Raw genomic sequence first — 24,959 nt, 5'->3', positions numbered from 1 at the left:
ATTCTTTACCCTGAGGGAAAGGGAGTATGTTAAATTATAATTGACAAATAATTTATTGGTTGACTTTTAAGAGTGGTATGAGGAAGGAAGCTAGGCATCAAAATCTGGAATTAAATATTTCCAAGAATAACTGAATTTTAACTTGTGCCAACTTTTGTCTTTCAAATGTTTTTTCGCCTTCTCTTTTATGTTGTCTCATAGAAACAGGTCAGTTTTTTCTTTTAATGAGCCTGCAATCCAGGGGTGTCAAACCCATGGCCCACGGACCGGATATGTGTTACACACTGGGCATGCCTACCCCTAGTTTAGCAAAGGGATGGAAAATCGCAATACGTCATGTGATAACAATGGCCATGAATTTGAAACATCAGCTGTAATGCCTTGCATTGGGGTAGAGTTGGGACAACTGAATGAAGCTGAGCATTTACTGGTTGGATGCCCTTCCTGACACCTGGAAGCAGGTCACAGTACATAACCTAAATACTGTATATATTATCATAGCTCTTAGGGTTTATCTAGGCATACAACTGACCACATGACTGATTTATTTGCCTGTTAGCCAGTGAGTTATGTAGTAGAAATGTAGTAGAATAGGAAAAAAAAAACCCTTCCTTTTCATGTTTTTCCCTTCAAAGCCTTCGAAGAAAGAGAAATTGTTTCTTCTTCATCCTTCACTGCACAATCCTCTTCTCAATTGTTTGCAACTTCTGTGACTAAACATCCTTAGAAAGATTAGAAATCTTAAGAGTTCCCGGTGCAATCATTTGGAAAATCTGAAAGTTACTATTACTACAGGAATTTTTAAACTAGGGTTCATACATTCCTATACCTGTCACCAGGAAGGTCCATGATCAGGGCCATCAGAATATTTATTTGCATTTGTTTGTTTGTCTGTTCGAGTTGTACAATTTTGTCACAGTGCCTGGAGGCATGGAGTCTAGATGAGGAACAACAGGTTTCAACTCAATCCTAGCAAGACTGAGTGACTCTGGTTACACTCCCCTCAGACAGATCCAATGTGAGGTTCCTCCAGGACCAGAGTTCCTCCCCAAGGAACAGATAGCAGTTATGGAGAAGAGAGCCTTTGCACAGCTTTGGATTGTGCAACAGTTGCACCCGTTCCTGGGCTGGGAGGATCACTCATAGTCACTCATGCCATTGTGACATTCTAATAGGGTTACAGTAGTGGCATATCATGGGACTGCTCTTGAAGAGTATTCAGAAGCTTCTACTGGTGCAGAATGCAATGGTGTGAGCAGTAAGGGCACCTGTTCTTTCACACATGGGATAACATATTCCTTGAGTTGGACTGGCTATCAATAGATGCAATTCAAGGTGACTACCTTTCATTGTTTGGGGCTGAGTTACTTATGAGACAGTCTCTTCCTCTTTACATTCATACCATGCTGTCCGGCAAGGAGGAGCATATTTCAGGTCCTGTTTTGTAAGGATGCGGTGGCTCAGTGGCTAAGCTGCTGAGCTTGTTGACCAGAAAGTCAGCAGTTCAGTGGTTCGAATCCCTAGTGTCACGTAATGGAGTGAGCTCCTGTTACTTGTCCCAGCTTCGCCAATCTAGCAGTTTGAAAGCATGTAAAAATGCAAGTAGAAAAATAGGGACCACCTTTGATGGGAAGGTAACAGCATTCCGTGTATTTGTATTTATTGTATTTGTATTTATTGCACATTTATAGGCCGCCCTTTTCCTTGAGGGGACTCAGGGCGGCTTACAATCAAAGGGGAAAGGGAGTGTAGGACAATACAAAAAGAGATGTGAACAAAAGTAAATTAAACAGTAAAACTCAACATTCACTCGGCATTCGGGAGGGGCGAAAGTAAACTTATCCCCAGGCCTGACGGGCTAGCCAGTTCTTAAGGGCTGTGCGGAAGGCCTGGACGGTGGTGAGGGTACGAATCTCCACGGGGAGATTGTTCCATAGTGTCGGAGCCGCAACAGAGAAGGCTCTCCTCTGAGTAGTCGCCAGTCGGCACTGACTGGCGGATGGAATACGGAGGAGGCCAACTCTATGCGATCTGATGGGACGCAGGAGGTAATTGGCAGAAGGCGGTCTCTCAAATAGCCAGATCCACTACCATGGAGCGCTTTATAGGTGGTGAGTAGGACCTTGAAGTGCACCCGGAGATCGACAGGTAGCCAGTGCAGCTCACGGAGGATCGGTGTTATGTGGGCGAACCGTGGTGCGCCCACGATCACTTGCGCGGCCGCATTCTGGACTAGCTGAAGTCTCCGGATGCTCTTCAAGGGCAGCCCCATGTAGAGCACATTACAGTATTCCAGCCTGGAGATCACAAGGGCTCGAGTGACTGTTGTGAGGGCCTCCCGATTCAGGTAGGGCCGCAACTGGCGCACCAGGCGAACCTGGGCAAATGCCCCCCTGGTCACAGCTGAAAGATGGTGGTCAAAAGTCAGCTGTGGGTCCAGGAGGACTCCCAAGTTGCGGGCCCTTTCTGAGGGGTGTAAGTTTTGTCCCCCCAGCCTGAGTGATGGTATGTTGGTCAAATTTTTGGGAGGAAAACACAACAGCCACTCGGTCTTGTCTGGGTTGAGTATCAGCTTGTTTGCTCTCATCCAGTCTTTAACGGCCTCAAGACCCCGGTTCATCACGTCCACCGCTTCATTGAGTTGGCACGGGGCGGACAGATACAACTGTGTATTGTCCGCATATTGGTGGTATTTTATCCCGTGCCTCCGAATGATCTCGCCTAGCGGTTTCATGTAAATGTTAAATAGTAGGGGGGAAAGGACCGACCCCTGCGGCACCCCATAAGTTAGGGGCCTCAGGGACGATCTCTGCCCCCTACCAACACCGACTGTGACCTGTCCGAGAGATAGGAGGAGAACCACTGCAAACAGTGCCGCCCACCCCTATCTCCCGCAGTCGTCGCAGAAGGATACCATGGTTGATGGTATCGAAAGCCGCTGAGAGGTCCAGGAGAACTAGGATGGAAGCATGGCCTCCATCCCTAGCTCTCCAGAGATCATCGGTCAATGTGACCAAAGCGGTTTCTGTGCTGTAACCGGGTCTGAAGCCAGACTGGAAGGGGTCAAGATAGTTAGCTTCCTCCAAGGTACGCTGAAGTTGGAGAGCCACCACCTTCTCAACAACCTTCCCCACAAAGGGGAGGTTGGAGACTGGACGATAGTTATTAAGAATAGCTGGATCCAAGGACGGTTTCTTCAGGAGGGGTCTCACCACCGCTGTCTTAAGCGTGGTGGGAAGTACCCCTCCGAAGAGAGGCGGTAACAACCGCCTGGATCCAGCCTCATGTCACCTCACTGCTGTTGGCAACCAGCCAGGAGGGACACGGGTCCAGTATGCAGGTGGAGGCACTCACAGCTCGCATAGCCTTGTCCACATCCCCAGAGGCAACTTCCTGAAACTCAACCCAGAGATGGTTTGCCAAGTCTTCCCCTTGTGTCCCGGCTGGATCTACTGGGGTGGAGTCCAGGTCCGCTCGAAACCGGGCAACTTTGTCCGCCAAGAACTGGACATACTCCTCAGCCTTACCCTGTAAGGGGTCCCCCGTCTCCCTCCTATTTAGGAGGGAGCGGGTTATCCTAAACAGGGCGGCTGGGCGGGACTCGGCGGACGCTACCAAGGAGGCAATATATTCTTTTTGCTGTTCTTAGAGTCCGAATATACATGCCGGCCCCATGACCACGGAGATGTCTTCAGACAGAGCTGGCTCTTTGGCTTTGAAACAGAGATGAGCACCTCCCCCTGGAGTCGGAAATTACTAGCACATATGTGCGGGGAAAACCTTTATCTTTACCTTTGTAAGAAAGTGTTGCCAGTGGGTCCCAGAAAGGAAACTTTTCTACTATGTGCTGCCTGTCCTCTGGAATATCATCCTTCCAGAGATCGGATTGATCCCAGCCCCCCAACAAGGCTTTCCAGACTTGGTTCTGTGCTGGAACCTGGTATGGCACAGTGGTTAAAGTGCAGTATGACAGGCAAACTCTGCCCACTGTCTGGAGTTTGAGCCTGATAGATCTCAAGGTTAGATAGAGCCGAGGTGGCACAGTGGTTAAATGCAGCACTGCAGGCTACTTCAGCTGACTGCAGTTCTGCAGTTCGGCTATTCACATCTCACCAGCTCAGGGTTGACTCAGCCTTCCATCCTTCCGAGGTGGGTAAAATGACGACCCGGATTGTTGTTGGGGGCAATATGCTGACTCTGTAAACCACTTAGAGAGGGCTGAAAGCCCTATGAAGCGGTATATAAGTCTAACTGCTATTGCTATTGCTAAGGTTGACTTAGCCTTCCATTTTTCAGATGGTAAAATGATAAAATGAGCACCCAAATTGTTGTGGACAATATACAAATAATGCTTCCAGATTGTAAACCAGTCATAGAGTGCTATAAAAGTGCAATGGGGCGGTATGGTGGGCATGGTGGTGCAGTGGTTACAGTACTGCAGGCTACTTCTGCTGACTGCCGGCTGACTGCAATTTGGCAGTTCAAATCTCACCAGACTCAAAGTTGACTCAGCCTTCCATCCTTCCAAGGTGGGTAAAATGAGGACTCACATTGTTGGGGTCAATATGCTGACTCTGTAAACTGCTTAAAGAGGACTGTAAAGCAATATATAATACTAAGAGGAATTGTTATTGCTGTACAAGGCTAAATGCTATTGCTACATACAACACTATCTCTTTCCTCCTATCTACTGTAGGAGTCAAGTGGATTGTGGCAGTCCAGAAATGGTAACATTTTAGATATTCTGTAAATAGCATAGATTAATGGGATGAGAGGACAACATAATGTGAGCTGTCAACAAGACATTTTTCACATAAGGTCAATGAAATATATGCTCATTTAACAGATCATGGCTTAATACAATGAACTAATCCAACCCAAATTTCAGTACGTGTCTTAATATAGGCAACCCTGATCTCTACTGTGCTTTGTATTTTTCTATTCCTACTCGTCCCCAGCTTGGAATTACATACTCTTATTTCTTTTATTTATTTATTTGCCTAAAATCAACACTTCTGCTGCTTTGATTGTGAGTAGTGTAGTCCTGTAGTGCAAATGCTGTATTTTCTTTGATAAAATTCCAAGCCATCCTGCCTGTGCACTCTAGTAAATGATGTGTCTTCTTTATCCGCCTGCTTTAATGTTACTGTAAAAGAAAACTATTTCTACTTTAAGATCCTCTTTTTTCCATTTTTTGTTTTTCTTTATTCCTTCTTAACATGTACTTAAAATCTTTTCATAACTCCAGCTTGGGAAACTGCTTCCTGTACACAACAACAGAAGAGAATTAATGCCAATCTCTTGCCCAGCTCAAGGAGCTGTCTCTTTTGGAAATATTAACATAAATGTAAGAAGGGTGGAGGAAGGAAGGGGAGAGAGGGAAAGACTATAGTGTACTTTTCCTTCCATTGTAATCTTTTTAGTTTAAATATTTCATCTGTCCTTTAAAAAAAAAAGTTCTAGGCTACTCTGTTGCTTGGTGAAAATCTATGCAGCTAAACATCTATACCAGGGGTGTCAAACTCAAGGCTCACGGGTGAGATCTGGCCCACAGGATGTTTAAATATGGCCCGCAGGGCCAGCCTGTAAATATCAAAGGACCAGCCTGTGGTGCCTCTGTTGGCTAAAATGGGTCTTGTGCAGGGCTGGGTTTCGACTGGTTCGCACCGGTCCCTGCGATCCGGTTGGTCGCCGAACCCGGAAGTAAGTAACTTCCGGGAACGGCGAAGCCCCCCCCCCCTGCGCCCGTGCGCACCCGCACACCCGCGCCCGCTCCTTACCCGGTTTTTTCGAATTTCGCGCTTTCCACGCATGCGCAGAACGCCTGCGTGATCCTCCAGGAGCAGCTGGAGCATCGTGCAGATGCTAGTACGCATGCCCGTGCCGCGTGCGTGCATGCGCGCACCGCGTGCGTGCGCAAGGACGCCGCCGGCCTCGTTCCAACCGATCCGGTTGGAACGGGGCGAGAAACCCACCCTGGTCTTGTGAATCTGCCCCACAGCCCATTTTTGGCTGGCAGAATGCTGCTAGATGCAGGGGAGGCCGAAAACAGGCTACACATCCCATTTTCAGCCTGTTTTCAGCTGGCAGAGTTCTGCAGGGGGCCCTGGAGGGTGAAAATAAGATGTTGGGAGACACCGGTGCCCACCATGCCCTGTTTTGCAGGATGTACTGTATTTTCGGAGTATAAGACGCTCTGAAGTATAAGACGCACCTAGCTTTTGGGGAGGAAAACAAGGGGGAAAAATCTGCTTCTGCCTCCTAGCAATTTGCCTCCTTGCAACAAAAAGCAAACAGTACAGACAATATACACTGTTTGTAGTGTTACATTTCAGGCTATACTTGTACAGATACTGTTAAAGTTGATATTCTTTCTGGAAGTATAGTTATTCTCTGCTATTTAAAAGAAGATATGCTAGCACTGGACCTCTTCACATGAAGCATTTATTTTAAAAGCTTCTTCATTTTGTTAAGCTGTCTAGAACAATAATAAAGGAGTCTTTAAAAATAAGTCTATAATTCTATAGGCATTTATAGTTATTGACTTACCTTCTTGCAGCAAACAGCCTGATTAGTGCAGGGGAAAAAAATCTGCCTCTGCCTCCCAGCAATTTATCTCGTGGAGCAAACAGCAAGTTTCACTTTCAGTTTAAACGCTTCCCGATCATCAGCTGTTTTAGGCTGCAGGGATTGCTATAGCCTATTGCAGCCTCCTCAAGCCCCAATTTCCCTGTTTGCTGCAAGGAGGTAAATTGCTGAGAGGCAGAGCCCAAAAGGTGGAGGACAGTGAGTGGGTGGGGATACATTCAGTGTATAAGATGCACCCAAAATTCCATCCTCTTTTAGGGGGGGAGGTGCATCTTATACTCTGAAAAATATGGTATGTGTCCCATCTCCCTCTCATAAACACCCCCAATGGCCCATGGAGGAGAGTTACAATGCTTATCCAGCCCTTGAAGAAATCCAGTTTGACACCCCTGATCTATACACTACAAGAACATAAAAAAATGGTGCTATATCCAGCACTAGGTTCACTAGGTCATAGATTTGTGTGATACAGCAGCCAACTGTATGGGAAGATCAGGAATATGGATAGGTAGCTTTCTTCCAGAATTGCTCCCTAGTTGCTAGTATTTCAGGTACGCCACCTGTAATTCAGGAAGTCGTAAGCTTCTGTCAAGATTGGCTTCAGCTCCCATAAATTTGCACTGTCCTCTTTTAAAAGTGTTTAAACTGGTAGCCACATCTGACAGCAGCAAATTCCATCTGTTGTGGAAAGAATAGTTTCTATCTCACCTGAATTTCCCACATACAGTTTTGCTTTGCTATTTAGCCACGTGCTTCTATTGACTAAAAAAGGATGTATTGAAAATGGTCCAACACTTTCCTGCAGGGATATTGTGGAGAGAAAGGGGAATGTTTGATCTGAATCACTATAGTTTTATTTGAGCTTCTTGCCATGTCCATGCTTGCCGGTTTAGGTCAGTGATGGCAAAACGTTTCGGCACTGAGTGCCCAAACTGGAACATGCATGCATGCACACATGCTGCGCACTGGAAACCCGAATACCAGCTGGCCCGCACCCATGCATGCACCAACCATCTGGTCTTCGGTTTTCTGGCACGTGCATGAGTGCTGGCCAGTTGGTCTTTGCATGTGCTGAAGCACCGGAAACCCGAAGACCAGCTGGCTGGCACACAGATGCCTAGTTTTGGGCCATTTGGGGAGCTGTTTTTGGCCCGAAAAATGGTCCCCAAACCAGTCTGAAAACAGCCCCCCAAATGGCCTGGAAACAGCCTAGAAAACAGCCTGTTTTTTGGACATTTTCAGGCAGTTTCCTGGTGCTCTGGCACCCATTAAGACCAGTTGGTTGGCGTGCATGTGCATGTCACAAACCAAAAGAGCAGCTGGTGACAGCATGCGTGATCAAGGAGAGGGCTCTGTATGCCACCTCTGGCATGCCTGCCATAGTTCTACCATCATTGGTTTAGGTAGCCTGATGGAGATGTTTTAAGCTTGAAGAAATGGCAGCAATAAGAGGAAATGTCTGTGTCTTCAATCCTAGCTTTTGCAGTGAACTGGCCCACCAGCCTAAGTAGAACATTGTCAATAGTTTAATCTAGGTAATAAGGTTTGGTCATGAGTATGTAGATGGGCTCCTGGTAGAGCTTATCATTAGCCAATATTGTTCTTCAAGCATTGTCCTTTTTCAATGTTTTCTTGTAAGAAAAGTTGTCAGATGTTCCTTTTCACTGAAAAGTGACAACACAAAGTGACTGAATCTCACTGACTGATGTGCATGAAAAGATTATTTTGCTGTTCTTTGGATGTTTGTAGTTTTTATTTCCAAGTATATGCATAAAGTTTGTCTAGACACAGTTTGCAGAGGGTTTGCTTGAAGAACGCCTAGTACAGTGGTTCTCAACCTGTGGGTCGGGACTCCTTTGGGGGTCGAATGACCCTTTCACGGGGGTCGCCTAAGACCATCAGAAAACACATATTTTCCCCCAAAAAATATGGCAAACATAAAATAATTTTATGGTTGGGGGTCACCACAACATGAGGAACTATATTAAAGGGTCGTGGCATTAGGAAGGCTGAGACTGCTGTAGTGTATAACTCATGAATGTGGCCTCCTTTGAGTTCATTCACTGAACCCAAATAATTGTTATGTATAGTGTCTTTTTCTCAATATATGTACAGTAAGTGCTCTTTGGGCTATTTCTAACTGCATTACAAAATATGTAGAAATCAAAGGGAATATTATTTTGTTAAGTAGGGGAAAATGTTGCTCTATGAAATTATGTTTTACAGATCATGCAGCTTTAATTAACTTCAACTCCACGTATCAGATAAACCAACTCTTCTTACATACCAGAGGCATATCCCATTTTATTTCAGACTAGTTGATAACCCGGCGTTGCCTGGGTATTTATTTATAGGTGGGAAATATCCGCACCAAATGTAATTTCTAATGCTGGCTTTTCCCCCTTACCAGAGGGAGCCCCTTTGTTGAGTACCGTGAAGCCATTACCATGGCAACTCCATTGTGCTGTACAGTAGAAGCCAGTATGGCAGTACGGCACAACAGGCTGTATTTTAACCGAACACCACCACCCCCGAGGGGTGATAGGGGTGTCTTACCCCACAGTATTTTTTTCCCAGAGAGTGAGTCATCTGTGTATCAGGTTTGCTTGAAATTGCTCGAGGCGTTCCAGAGTTATGCTGGAACACACATACACATACACACACACACACTTATATATAGAGAGAGATTCTCAACTTTCTTGGAAAATAATTTAATTCTCACAAAAGAACTGTGAAAAAAATGTGAGATCAGAAATTCTGGCTGCTGTTTAAAACAATCAACTTCGATTGTACTTCCAAGTCTTCCATAAATTGTAAGAACCTCTTTCGCCATTCCTCCATTTAGTTACTTAACTCATAGCATAATAACTTAGAGTTTTATCCAACCATAATTGAAGTGACATGAAAAACTATCCTCATTACTGCAACTTTGGAGTCTAAAGAAGTTGCTAGTAGGGAAATTATTTTAGTGGGAAATGGGAAGTCATCTGGTCTAAAGTCAAGGACATTCGGGACAGAAAGTCTGGGGATTTGGTTTTCAGATAGACAGAAAGTCTATATAGCTGGCTGATGAACTTATGTAGTAGGCCATAAGAAACACAACGCTGGCCATTTACTGCCCAAATGCTTACACACCTCAGACAAGGAAGGTGTGATAACTGTGTGGGTTGGATTTCCTCTCCATGCTTTTAGACTTGGCACATATGATCAGGTTACCTCTATCAGTTATTTAAAAAATGTAAGTTTTAATCAGACATGTACTTACCTTCGCAAATGTGAGAGCACACACCTTGTTTGCGCATGCGCACTGCCTTCTGCAGATGCACAGTGCTTGCACATTATGTCGGGGCAGGTGGGCGTAGCTTCCCACAGCTGCCGCTATTGGTTCGCCCAAAGCAGAGAGAACTGACTGAATACCACCTCTGGTTTTAATGTGTATAGTACATAACAATAAATAATGGGCAGTGGTCATCTTATTATTCAATGTTACTGATATTTACATGTAACTTTATTTTTTTCCCTAGTCCTACTCAGTTCAGAGTCAATCTCAGATAAACACTAATCTCATCTATTTCTCCCCACCCACCTGCGCACACACATACATTATTCCACCCTCTGTTAAATCAAATGTCATTTTATATTCTTGGAGAAAGTAATTTCTATGAATGATTCTGAGATCCCAACTTTATTAAACTGGAAACTTAAAGCTGCATCCTAAGTCATCAACACAAAAAATGGCAAGATTCATATATTACTTAGCTATGTCAAGGTGCTTTTCAGGTGAATATTTAGGTGTATTTCAGAGAGTACAGATAAACCCCCAAGTGGCCTCAACAACTCTCAAGGGAGCTAACACAGGGGTGAAATCAACTTACCTTCGCTACCGGTTCGCAAATGTGAGCACATGTGTCACCTCCACACAAGCACTGAACCTTTAGCGCATGTTCAAAGCATCCCACCCCTGGCGCTACTGGTTCGCCTGAAACAGATAGAACCAGTCAAATTTCACCCCTGAGCTAACAACTGACTTGCTAATGATTGGATAACTGGGTAAGAACATAAATCCTTCCATTCCCCATCAGTCAGTGAGAACCAAAGAAGATTCTTGGATGAGAAGTGAAATGTTTTCAAGGAAAAAAAAACCCCAAGAATTCCTGTTGCCTTTTGAAAATTACCTTTGGGACAACCATGACTTGGATGATTGAAGATTTTCATAGACATTTCCTTAGCCATGGTTTATTTTAAACACAATTTGCTTGAAGAAGGCAAAACTGGCTGGGATCACAATTCATACAATCCAGAATTGCTGGAAGCACACAAAACGGAAGGTAAAACCAATTAAATCACACTTATAGCTTAGTGCAATGCACGCCTCCAGACAATATGTGGCTTCTCTGATAGGAATCTCTTTTGTCACAACTTTCAGCCTTTATCTTGATTGTCTACACAACGGCTTTGAGAGACAGATTCCCTATGTTAAATTACAATCAACCCTTAACTACATTCCTTCCAATTTACAGCTAATGTTCTTTCCTCCAGGTAATGCTGCTGTTTTCTTGTCAATTGAAATTGACATGGGCACACACTCTTACACACACACACACACACACACACACACACACACACACACACTACAATAAACCTTTAAAATAATTCTTTTTGCCTGCCTGAAACCTCTGGTGGAGAAAATGGAGAGGTGTCGGATTAATTGTATATTTTATCCAGAAATATTAATTAAAAAAAAATCCCCAAGAATTTTAGAAAGAGAGGAAAAGCTTGATATTCATCTAAATAAGATTTGTAACGGGCACATATTGTAGCATTCAATTCAATTAGTCAAGTGGGTTATTAATGAATGTGTAATAACAAATGGATTGCATTTATTTTAAGCATTATTCTTAAGCCTATTTATTTTAATATACACACATGTTATTATTCAATTCATTTTTTTTTCTTAAGCAAGGGATATTTTTTCCCTCTAGTCACTAACATAAAACATTGTGTTAAAGCACCAATATTGGAAAGTTCATTACTCTTGGTTTGTTTATCCGTATTTATACACTGCCCCAAGGAGTCTGGGCAACATTCAACAATAAATAAAATATAAGAGCAACAGCAGGCTTGTGAGGAGTGCACCTCATTGGAGAATGTGATTTATGACACAGACAGAGGGGCGGGAAGGAACAGGGGTAAAGTTCATCTATAATTCAAATGAGGCTTAGATCTGACTGTAATAGGGTATTGCCAAAATGGTTTTCCTAATAAATGACTGGTTTTCTTTTGAAACTTGGCTCGAGGCTCATGAATCAATTAGGGCATCATTTGAAAACCTGACAGCAACATCACACTAAAATTCCCTGGACAAAATATCTATGAAAGACACTGTCAATCCAATCAACTGGAGCTAAAGCTGAGATTGGTTTGTAAGAGTCAGGCAAATGTGATGAGCAGTATAGAAACTTGATAAATAAATAAAATATGAGCAGAGTGGGAACAACGCATATCTCTGGGGAGGGGGGGGGGGAGAGAGAGTATTTCAGAGGGGTGATCTCCAGGGAGAAATTTTGTCACCTGCTCCATGTTTCTTAAATTCTTGTGAGTGGGAAAATGTTCTACTGTCTCCCTGTAGATGACTGCGCCTCCCCAAAAAGTTCATCTGTGACAAGCTGTTGCCTGAATTATCATGTTCTTATTTCATTTTTCCAACTGTCTACAGAGAATCAGTGTTCTTCCTTCCTTCTGCCTCTTCACTTATACATTTCCCATAAGCAACTGCCGAAGTATAATACTTGTATACTATATATACATACCTTCTTTTTTTTCCAGTGGGATTGTTTGACACAATGAAGTGAGTGGGCAGCTTTGTGAAAAGTCTTGAACTGAGATAGTGGAAGATCCATTATCTGCAATTGAATCTTCAGTGAATGATTGAAATCTGGACTAGAAAGGGGTCTTCTCTCTTACTGGAAAATAGTCTTAACCAGTAGAGTGATTCAATTATTTTTTAACTACTGGTTCTGTGGGTGTGGCTTGGTGGGCCTAGCAGGGGAAGGATACTGTAAAATTCCCATTCCTTCCCCACTCCAGGGAAAGGTTACTGCAAAATCCCCATTCCCTCCCGATCAGCTGGAATTCAGGAGGCAGAAAATAGATGGGGACGGGGCCAGTCAGAGGTGGTATTTACCGGTTCCCCAAACTACTCACAATTTCTGCTACCAGTTCTCCAGAACTGGTCAGAGCCTGCTGACTACCACCTCTGGTCCTAGCATTTCTTCAGAGGCTTCCCCAAAGCTGATGTGGATCCAGGGGTGGCATACAACAAACCCAGGTATGTATGATATGGATGCCCTCATAAATGTCTCACAAAAGTGACTCTGTGTTGTGTATAATAAAGCAAACACACACACAAAAAAAGAAAGCAATGATGTCAATAAAGGCAAAATCACAAGAGAGCACATATCACAATATTATGTGTGATACAGCTAGAACAGGGGTGGCAAACTTGTGGCATCACGGCGGCATCATATGATGTATCCGGACTTTTCCTCCCTTTGCTTAACCAGATGTGGGTGTGGCCAGCATGTGGTACAGGCCCCGAGTTTGACAGCCCTGAGCTAGTGCATGGGGTCCCTGTTAATCAGCTCTGGAAAAAAATGTTTTGAGAGATTTCTAGAAGGCCACTAGGGTTGGATTCATCTTGGGAGAGATGATTTCCAAAGGGTGGTACCACAGCAGAAAAGGGTCATGTCCAGTGGTGGGATTCAGCCAGTTTGCACCTATTCAGGAGAACCGGTTCTTAACTTTCTAAGCAGTTTGGAGAACCGGTTGTTGGAAGAAAACTCATTTTGGTTTTTTTCCCTCCACTTTACAGAGCTAATCCTGTAAAGAAGGCAGGAAGGAAACATTCTGGTGTTGTTTCTAGCCTAATCTTTATTACCCTGCTTACAGAAACTGCCTCTCCAGTTAACCCTTGTTACATTGTAACAGCTAAGGCGAAGCGCCCATCGACCTGAGTGATGTTGAGTTGGCCACGCCCACCCAGTCACATGACCACTGATCCCCGCCTACCCAGCTGGTCATCAGGGCGGAGAACCGGTTGTTAAATTATTTGAATTCCACCACTGGTCATGTCCTACATCTGTTCAGATGGAAACCCTATAGCATTTCAGACAAATGGTTGTCCAAGCTCATCTTAAAAGTCTCCAAGCACCCACAATTTCTGAAGGCAAGCTGTTGCACTGCTTAATTGTTCTCATTGTTAGGAAGTTTCTCCTTAATTTTAGGTTGGTTCACTCCTTGATTGGTTTCCCTCCATTGCTTCTTGTCCTGGTGCTTTGAAGAATAGGTGGGTCCCTCTTCTTTGTGGCAGCCCTTTAGATATTAGAACACTGCTATCACATCACCCCTAATTCTTCTTCTCATGAAACTAGTTATACCTAATTCCTACAACCATTCTTCATATGTTTTAGCCTCCAGTCCCATAATAACCTTTATTGCTTTTCTCTGCACTCTTACTAGAGTCTTCACATCAATGTTTATATCGTGGTGACCAAAACTGAACACAATATTACAAATGCGGTCTTACCAATGCATTATATCCATTTGTTTTCAACTGGAGAATACCAAATTTAGGGAGGCTAGCTTATCACATGAACAGGGGTGGGTTCCGGCTGCTGCTATTGCCGGTTTGCTCAGGAACATGCTGTGTGCATGTGGTATGCACAGTACTATGTTACTAGCTATTCGGCTGAACCAGGTCGAACCGGTAGGAACCCACCTCTCAGTGGTGGGTTTCAAAAATTGTTCGAACCTACTCTGTGGGTGTGGCCTCCTTTGTGGGAGTGGCTTGCCACCCATGTGACTGGATGGGAGTGGCTTGCTGCCCATGTGACCAGATATGATGATGCCGACGACACTTGTCAGAACCACCTTAAATTACCTCACACACAGCACTGGCATGCATAAGAATATGATGTAAACTTGTTTTTTAAAAGGCATCGTTGGTTTGCGTTAAAACAACTTCAACACACGCAAATGTTCTGATTGCACCACAAATGCAGTAATCATCCTTACCTTTCACAGAGGCACTGGGTTTTATAAATATGAGCATGATAGTGTAGAATAATCATATCCAAATTTTTGGAACCTCTTCTGTAGGTGTGGCCTGTTTTCCGGGTCCACTGGTGGAACCTCTTCTAACCGGTTCGGTAGATTTGACGAACTGGTTCTACCGAATAGGTGCGAACTGGTAGGAACCCACCTCTGCACATGAATTAGCCAAAATAAAGATCCATAAGGGTAGGTTTTGTTAACCGTGATCATCACTATCAACTAATCTTCATTCCATGTGCACAACTCTTTTTCTCCCTCCATTATAGAGTAGCTTAGACAGCACTATCAATACTATTAACAGAAATGTATCTTGTGTGGATTTCATTATCCATCCACAAGGAAGAGTTTAATCAGTTTAGGAAATTTTATAATTCTAAAGAAGTTCTTAAGAATTATTCAGGACTATGATTGTGAAATTTCCTAGTTCATGGTTTAGTCATGTCAAGTCATGTATAAGAACTGTTGGGATGAAATTATTTTATAGGCTCTTTTGCACAGTCTGTCCCCCCCCCACTTTTTTCCTCACAATTTCATTTCACTGATGAAATTGTGAGGAAAAGGTGGGGGGAGCAGACTGTGCAGAAGAGCCTGTAAAATAATTTCATCCCAATAGCTCTTTTACCTGACTTGACATGACATGACTGAACCATGAACTAGAAAATTGGTAGCTTGTTTTCTCCTCTTCTTCCTCTTTCTCCTCCTCCTTCTTGAAATTGACAAAGATTCTACCAAATTTGTCAGGGTAATGATGATTTAACAGCTGACCAGCTACTGTAAAGATGTAAACTGAGATGATGCAATGAGAATGAGCCAGCAGGGTTATCACTTTAAGAGGCTGTCTATATAATAGAGGCCCGGGGGGGGGGGGGCTTCTCTCTCCTTGTGTATCTCTCTCCTCATGTTCTATCTCCATTGTGGTTCCCCATGTAGAGTTGAAGATTGATTGATTGATTGATATTTGCCTAACACATGTATGTATATATAAGTATTGTATACAAACCACTGTTTGAAAGACAAAACCTGTGTGTACTGTATTTTTCTCCTGGGTTGTCTCAAAATAGTAGTCATGCTGTGTGCACTCTGACAAAATTCTCTAGCTAGCCTTCCTGACAGGAAGAATGTTCAAACTTTTCCTTTCCTTTCCTTTCCTTTTCCTTCCCTTCCCTTCCCTTCCTTTCCCCTCTGCTCCGCTCTCTCCTCTCTCCTCTCCTCTCCTCTTAATACCCTTTTAAATGGAAAATTAACATGAATAAGGGGTAGGCAGTGGAGAAAAGACCTCATACAAAAGATCTATTTGTGGAAACCACATATTATCAGAGATCTAGCCATGGAAAAGTCAGTGATTGCTTCTTGTTTTCTTCTCACTGGGGACAAGATAAAGAAGCAAGAAATTCATCAACCAAGGACTGTGATAGTTGCCAATCCTAAGGAACAGTTGAAATCTGGATAGTTTCCATTAAGTTTCAGCATGAAAGGCAAGCAGCTTAGAGCTACCCTGCAGAAAAACCCTTCAGTCTGAAGAGTTGGTGGTGAGGCTGCTACTACAAACAGTTTCAAGGAAAAGTCTTTATACTGTAGATTCCCGCAGCTCTGTGCATTTGAATATAGTTAAGATGATCAGATGCATTAACTTTAAATCATTTCTGGAACAATACAGAACAATAACAAATAACTGTTCTTAATTACACGTTAATTAAGGTGGACAAGGCTGGATGAATGTGAGATAGGGGTTCAGTAGCTTATGTTGGTTGTTCTGCTGGAGTGCAATAACCTGTCCAGTTAATTTTTTTGCTTTAGAAAAACAGGGGGGGGAAATTAAACCATGAGATGGTGCTCCTAGCAGGAACCCTTCCTTTGATTTCTTTGTGCTAGCTAACAGTGTCTTTAAACAGTAAAGCCAAGCAGAATTAATTGCAAGACTAAAAACGGCAGGTCAAGAGTTCCTTCTAAGTGAAAAGGAGAAATAGATTACTGGGTTGGGAAGTGGAGGGATTTAAAGCAAACTGTGCTGTATCCTTCAGGTTAATATAAGGATAACTTTTTTAAAAAATTATGCATGATGTTTTTAAAATTCTTATCTCATGTATCCTCAGAAAAAAAATCCCCGATGATTACTAAATTTCTTTTGCTGGATAGATAATTTTGCTATTTTGCTGGGGATATCAGAAATGTTGTGTGAAAGCAAATATTTCTCTGTATTTTCTACCTCTTGCTTTTAAGGACCATCAGTTGTTAAATTTATCTGTCTTCTGTGCATGTGCTTTTTGAATAACAACAGCAACAACAGGAGATGCCAGAGTCGAAGAAAAACAACTGGAAAAAATCACGAAATACCATGACCGAAACTACGCGATTATGGATTAAACATGTAACAGTGATACCCATTGTCATTGGGGCACTTGGGACCATGTCGAAGAATTTTATAAAATACATCAACAAATTGCAGTTTCCTGCAATAACACCAGTGGAACGGCAAAAAACTGCGCTACTCAGAACATCGTATACTTTTTAAGAAGGTACGAGGTTGATAGCTAGGATGCTGGCAGCAACCCATATCAACCATTAGCACCAGTCAATGGTATTTGTGATGGATCTTTGAATGTTCAGATGACTGAGTTTCATGTTTAATGGATAAATTATATAATAATAATAACAACAATAATAATAGACTTTATTGTCATTGTACATCATGTATACAACAAAATTGGTTTAGCCTCTAATGGTGCAATCCAACAGATCTCATCCAATGCTCAGTTTTCACAGGACTATCAATGCCTAAAATTAATCTGCAAAAGCTGTCTTCATAGTTCTAATTAAGCAAATTGCTATTTATTATATATTTTTTTTTGATACCTACAAGATAGTATTTTCATGGAGCCACTGCCTCTCCCCAAAAAACTTACAATTTCAGTAATATCCCTTAGTAGAGAATAACGATTCGGTGCAGGCAAGACAATAAAATAAAAGCAAAGGTGACATTCAGGTAGCAATCACAGGTCTTCCTGCGGCACCTAGACGTCCAGACCTCAATTTAGAACATGGGAAAATTAGATTCTAAATTTGATCTACAGGAAACTTCTAAAAGTGGACAACTTCACCAAAGTTGCCCCTTAATACACAGAGGAGGGGTACAGTCCCAGGACAGGGGTAGGTACATGAACTGGCACAGGGGTGGATTGCTGCTGGCATTACTGCCAGTTCACTGTGCACTTGCTTTGCACAGTTGCCTGTAAATTGTTCTGCGCATGTGCAGAACATTAAAAAAGGATGGCATGGGCAACTGGGGAACCAGTTTGGGGGCATGGCCAGCCTGCTGTTTCTATAGGTTTGGTGACCCAAGCCCATTTTATGCTACTGGTTCGCCAGCACCGGTAGCAACCCACCTATGAACTGGCAGCTGTGTCATATTTATAAGACTCTTCTTAGCAATAGCAATAGCAGTTAGACTTATATACCGCTTCATAAGGCTTTCAGCCCTCTCTAAGCGGTTTACAGAGTCAGCATATTGCCCCCAACAACAATCCGGGTCCTCATTTTACCCACCTCGGAAGGATGGAAGGCTGAGTCAACCCTGAGCCGGTGAGATTTGAACAGCCGAACTGAAGAACTGCAGTCAGCTGAAGTAGCCTGTAGTGCTGCATTTAACCACTGTGCCACCTCGGCTCTTGGAAATAGCATCAATCATGGTACCTGAGTTCTAACTCCACATCTCATAGACTGTGTCAATTATTTAGAACAAAAACAGAGAGTTGTTATTCTGCTTTTTCTTGGACTATCACAGATACTTTGGGGGAGGAGGGAATATGGATGAAAAGATAAATCAGATACCCACGTTCCTCTTATTTTCCCTGCAGCTGTTTTTACTCAGACTAGAAAAGTAAATTTAATAGGCGAAGAGAGAAGGAAAGGAAAAGACGAGTAAGAAGAGCAGCAGGCAAAGGCGCCAGTCTGCTCCAGAAAACAAATGCACGTTGAGTTCAAATAAACCAACTGGAGTAAAAAGTGGAGGAAAGAACCAGCCTATTAACCTCAAGAACCTACACATCGTTGGTTGTTGTTTTTCAAAAGAGAAATGTAAGACATGTTGTTGTGTTTTGGCTTGCTCTCTTATGAGACAACAAGCAGAGCACCTTGTTTTATTGTTAACAAAGAAACACTGAATTAGGTCAGAAGATAATCCAACCGGAAGCCTTATGTTCTAATGAGATATTTGCCACACACACAGACAGCCAATCGATCTTGCCAAACAATGACAAAAGAGAAATAGTCATACTAGTCAGCTTCCTCAATGTATTCCAGGCTCCACTGAGCTTTACCACATTAAACCAAACTTCTTTCAACATCTGCGCACAGCTTAGAAAAGAAAAGGCTTCTCAAGGGATGAAAATCCATCCAGCCATATGTAACAGATGAACAGATTAACAGAGTTGGAAGGGACCTTATAGGTCATTTAGTCCACCACCCCCCACTCAAGCAGGAGACCCTACACCCTTCCTGACAAATGGCAGTCCAATCTCTTCTTGAAAGCCTCAAGTGATGAAGCCCCTGCAACTTCTGAAGGCAACTTCTGTTCCATTGGTTGATTGTTCTCACTGTCAGAAAGTTCCTCCTTATTTCTAGGTTGAATCTCTCATTGGCCACTTTCCATCCATTATTCCTTGTCTGTCTTTCAGGTGCTTTGGAAAATAGCTTGACCCCCTCCTCTCTATGGCAGCCCTGCAAATATTTAAACTCTACTATCATGTCTCCCCTGGTCGTTTTCTTCACTAGACTAACCAGGCCCAGTTCCTGTAACCATTCTTCATATGTTTTAGTACGTATGTTTTCATATGTAGGGTGTGGGGCAGGGGTGGGTTCCTACCGGTTCGCACCAGTTCTTGCGATCCGGTTCATCAGTGAACCCGGAAGTAATTAACTTCCGGGTTCCTAGCTCCTAGCCCCTGTCGCTGGGTGCCTGCAGGGTTTTTCTTTTTAAAAAACGCCTCTCCGGAGAGGAAGCCCTGTCAAAGCGCACCTTTCCCGCCTCGGCGGCTGCAGGGACCACCCCACCACTTTATCTTCCTCCTCCTCCTCCTCCCCTTCTGCCCTGAGCAGCAGCAGCGGCAGCCGAGCCGGGAAATGGGCGCTTTGGCAGGGCTGTGGAAGCCCTGTCAAAGCGCACCTTTCCCGTGTCGGCGGCTGCAGGGACCACCCCGCCGCTTTATTTTCTTCCTCCTCCTCCTCCCCTTCCGCCCGCAGCAGCAGCAACGGCAGCCGAGCCGGGAAAGGAGCGCTTTGGCAGGGCTGTGGAAGCCCTGTCAAAGCGTACCTTTCCCGCGTCGGCGGCTTCAGGGACTGCCCCGCCGCTTTATTTTCTTCCTCCTCCTCCTCCCCTTCCGCCCGCAGCAGCAGCAACGGCAGCCGAGCCGGGAAAGGAGCACTTTTGCAGGGCTTCCACCGCGCCCCCAAGGACCGCTGACCTTGCGCTGCCGTTTCTTCTTCTTCCCCGGCCTTCCCAGTTAGCTTGCTTGAAGCTCCGAGGAGGCGGGAGGAGGGTCGCAGGAGTGGAAGTGGGGGGAGGTCTTCCCGGCCGGGAAGAGCTGAGAGACTACCGGCCCCTTTCGCAGGAAAGTTAACTTTTCTTGGTGAAATCCTGCCCCCCCCCCCCGCGTGGGTGAGCTGTCCTCTTCCCGCAAGCCGCCCGGAGTTACCTGTGTGTGAGGTGGGCTGCCCTATGCATTTGTGTGTATGCGCTGGAAAGAGAGTGAAAAAGAGAGGGAGAAATAATTATATTAATTAGATAGATCAGTCTTTCTCCACCTTGGAGACTTGAAAGTGTGTGGACTTCAACTCCCAGAAAGGGAGTTGGGAGAAAGGGAGAAAGGAGGAGAGAATGAAAGGAAGATGGGGGAAAGAAGAAAGAGGTAAGGAGAGGAGGATGGAAAGGAGAGAAAGAGGGGGAGAGAGGGTAGGAAGGGGAAGAGGAAGAGCAGGAGTAGGAGAAAGGTAAGGGAAGAAGGAAGGGGAAGGAGAGGAAGAAGGAGGAAAGTAGAGAAGGGAGGGAGGGTGAAAAGAAAGAGGTAAGGAGAGGAGGATGGAAAGGAGAGAAAGAGGAGGAGAGAGGGTAGGAAGGGGATGAGGAACAGCAGGAGTAGGAGAAAGGTAAGGGAAGAAGGAAGTGGAAGGAGAGGAAGAAGGAGGAAAGTAGAGAAGGGAGGAAGGGAGAAAAGAAAGGGAAAATAAGGTGGTGTTATAACAGGAGGAAGGGATGGTAAACAAAGCAACCCAAACTGTATATTATAACCTATTAAATGAAATAATAAATGTATAAGAATGATAAATGTTAAAACACTTGTAACCAAACGACATGCTATATGTGATGATGGGTTTTTTTCTTTTTGTTTTGTTTTGTTTTTATTGTTGTGGGTATGTGTCGTCTATGTAACAAAAAAAATTAAAAAAAATATTTTTATAAAAAGGTGGAGAAACACTGAGATAGATGATAATGAGGGAGGGAGAGGGAGAGAGAGAGAGAGACCATAACTAGATAGACAGATAGGCAGGCAGATAGACGGATGGATAGAGAGAAAGAGAGAGAGATAGGTAGGCAAGCAGATAGATGGATGGAGAAAGAGAGGGGGAAAGAGGGAGAGGGATACCATAACTAGATAGGCAGGCAGATAGACAGACAGATGGATGGATGGATAGAGAGAGAGAGGATGTATATAATTAAGGTGACCAGACATCCCTAGCGAGGTCACGGGCTGGCAGTAACTGCCGCGGCCTAGCTCCCCCCCCCCCCCGGTCAATGGTGTCCCTCTTTACCAATCTGAAAATCTGGTCACCTTACTTGTTTAGGTAATTCTGAGGTGGTTGATGGTTCTGTGAGTGCCTGTCCTTTATAATTTTCCACATTGCCTTGATGGTTTTTATTCCAGTGACTTTGTCTTTCCTGTTCTTAGGCTTAGGAAAAAAAAACTGGTTTCATTGGCAGTCTTTTTTTTTGGGGGGGGGGGGGATTTTTATTTTTTTGGTGTTTTCCTAGCACTGTCATAGTTTGTGGGTGTGGGTGGGTGTGTAATGTCCCACAGTTATCTATGCATTAATAATGATCTAGTAATATTAATAATATCTAGTAATTAGTAATATCTAGTAATAACATCGTCTTGGCCACTCCCACCAGGTCACATGGGTGGCAGGCCACTCCCATCCGGTCACATGGGTGGCAAGCCACTCCCATCCGGTCACATGGGCAGCAAGCCACTCCCACAAAGGAGGCCACGCCCACAGAGTAGGCTCGAACAATTTTTGAAACCCACCCCTGGTGTGGGGCATCTGATACACAAACCCTCTGCAGGCATGGGGAGGGGGAGTGTGTACCACAGTTCTGAAATAGTAGGGTTACATTTGATTTGCTAAAGGACAGGGTATATTTCTGTAATGCAGAGAACACAGATTTTGATTTCTGTGCAGTTTAATTGGATTATGTTGCGTAGGAGCCAACTCATGAAGGCTTTGTCATTATTAATGGAAACATATGTTTAGACAATGTCAGTGTACAAGCAAGACTATTACTGCACTAAAGAACATGATTTGCTTCAAGGATAACTAACCTTCTATTATTAAAAAAAAACCATATTACGATACTCAAAGCTATCAAATAATTCAGGGGGGTGGGAATGGCATATGCCACCACACCATGCAACCATTTCCAATCAAATTCTGTTCTCTAAATAGAGAGTATTTCTTTTCATTAAATCATCTACTACTTTATCTTTTCATTAAAATGTGATAAGAGTCTATTGCAAAACATCAAACCCCTCCCTTAATATATAATGGGAGTGCTAATGAATCAGCATGATTATTAGGGTGTAATTTGATGGTGCAAGATATCAAAAAAGGGAAAGATGGGAGTTGCAACCATGCTATCAAAACTCTTCCCCCTTTGTATGTCTAGAATAGAATAACAGAGTTGGAAGGGACATTGGAGGTCTTCTAGTCCAACCCCCCCTACTTAGACAGGAAACCCTACACCACTTCAGACAAATGGTTATCCAACATCTTTTTTTTTAAAAAAAAAAAGTGTTTTATTTTTTATAAATGTATTAATTCAATGCATGAGCATGGATATCATAAATTCTGGATGTCATAAATTCTAATACAAATGAAACTAATAACGTTAATCATAGTTGTTACATTCAGTCAACTTATGTATTTCTAATAATAATGCTACATGTTTATATTAGATTGCAACCCATCATTGTTCAATTGTTCCACATTTTCTCTTATTATTACTTCCGTTTTGTTATATAAACTTCCAGTGTTGGAGCATTCACAACTTCTGGAGACATGTTGTTCCACTGATTAATTGTTCTCACTATCAGGAAATTTCTTCTTAGTTCTAGGTAGCTTCTCTCCTGCATTAGTTTCCACCCATTGCTTCTTGTCCTGCCCTCAGGTGCTTTAGAGAATAGCTTGACTCCCTCTTCTTTGGGGCAGCCCCTGAGATATTGGAACACTGCTATCATGCCTGCCCTAGTCCTTCTTTTGTCTGTGCAACAGTGATGTAAGTACAAAAGAGTAAGGCTTTGATCACATGATTTTCGTTGCTAACACCCCCCCTCCCAACTTTTTACTTTGTTGATGTCCCTGATCATTTTTGTACTCAGGTTTGTAATTGTTACTCGCTCCTACAGAAGAGAAACTATAGGTCAACTCTTCCCATTCTCTTCCCTTCACCTCTGGATAAGTACATGATCCTTCTGAAAGAATTTAGACGGATCAGGGAGATAAGGATGCAGGCAGTTCTATGTTATAAGCAAAATCTGTCTTGAAATGTTTAATGCAGGCCATTTCCAATTTCCTAGATTCCCATTATCCTTTCCCCTCCTGCCTATTTTTTCTACCTAATGGACTAACCTAAAACCCAGAAGTTAATATCTTAGAGAGGTAAAGCTGGCTTATATGAATGATATTCATCATTTTAATGACATGAATCTAAACAGCTTTCTAAACACTTCGGTTGCAGTTCTCTGTAACTTCATTTCTATTCAAAGCATTGGGCTGCTGCTACAGACGGAGCACTTCTTTGATAAAAGATTGAGATTAGTCAAGAACAAAGCTGAAAGATAACGTTGGATAACTATATTCCGTGCTGCTGTGTGAACTCCTGGAAGGAAGAATTGGAAGAAAAATTGATAAATGAATGAGATAATGTCTAAATGGCTGTCTTGACATGTAAGAGATTTAATATGAAGCAACAGTAAGGCTGGGCATGACAGTGAAAGACTACAGATAGGAACTAGATTGCAGTTCAGTCTGGCCCCTAGTTTTGATTTAACTTTAAATTCACTTAAGGAAATCTTGCCTAGACTTGCTGCTTTGGTGGCATCTTGATTGATACCCCGTGAAACTACAAGCTATCAATCCTCCCATTGGATTTTCCCCTCCTGCTACATTTCCCCTGATTTCCATGTCAGGGAAATGTTAATCACCATCCTTTCTCTGAGTAAGTCTTACTGGAGTTGGATGGCCAATACATTTAAACAAAAGAGTAAACATTTTTTGGATACACATACTGTACGCAATTAAATTTATATGTACAGTTAAATCTCCAAAATTTATAGATATGCAAGAAGAACAGCCTGGTTTTTTTTCCATGAATTCCTCTTGTGAGTTTTTTCAATGCCAGCTACAACAGAATTTGTTATGCCAGGTTTTCTGCATTGGCATAACAGTTATTTGTTTGTTTGTTTGCTATCTACATATTATATACTTCTTTCTGCCTTATAAGCAATATCCCTCGTACCTGATATTTGAACAATCATGGTTCAAAATAGTGAGAGATGAGATATAGATAGTATCTCTTTTCTGCTATAGAACCTGCCCTATGGAAGATACTCCTAGAAATGATGAGGTAAGTAGGTTAGATGGATAGATGGATATATGGATAAGATAGATAGATAGATAGATAGATAGATAGATAGATAGATAGATAGATAGATAGATGGATGGATGGATGGATGGATGGATGGATGGATGGATGGATGGATGGATGGATGGATGATGGAGGGAGGGAGGTTCAAAATTGGAGAGACAGAAAGCAAGCAAGATATTAGATAGATAGATAGATAGATAGATAGATAGATAGATAGATAGATAGATAGATAGATAGATGATAGATAGATAGATAGATAGATAGATAGATAGATAGATAGATAGATAGATAGATAGATAGATACATAGATAGATACATAGATAGATAGAAAAATGGGTTTGGA

Source organism: Thamnophis elegans, chromosome 9, assembly GCF_009769535.1.
Source record: "Thamnophis elegans isolate rThaEle1 chromosome 9, rThaEle1.pri, whole genome shotgun sequence".
Lineage (NCBI taxonomy): Eukaryota > Metazoa > Chordata > Lepidosauria > Squamata > Colubridae > Thamnophis > Thamnophis elegans.
This window is presented reverse-complemented; position numbering follows the sequence as displayed.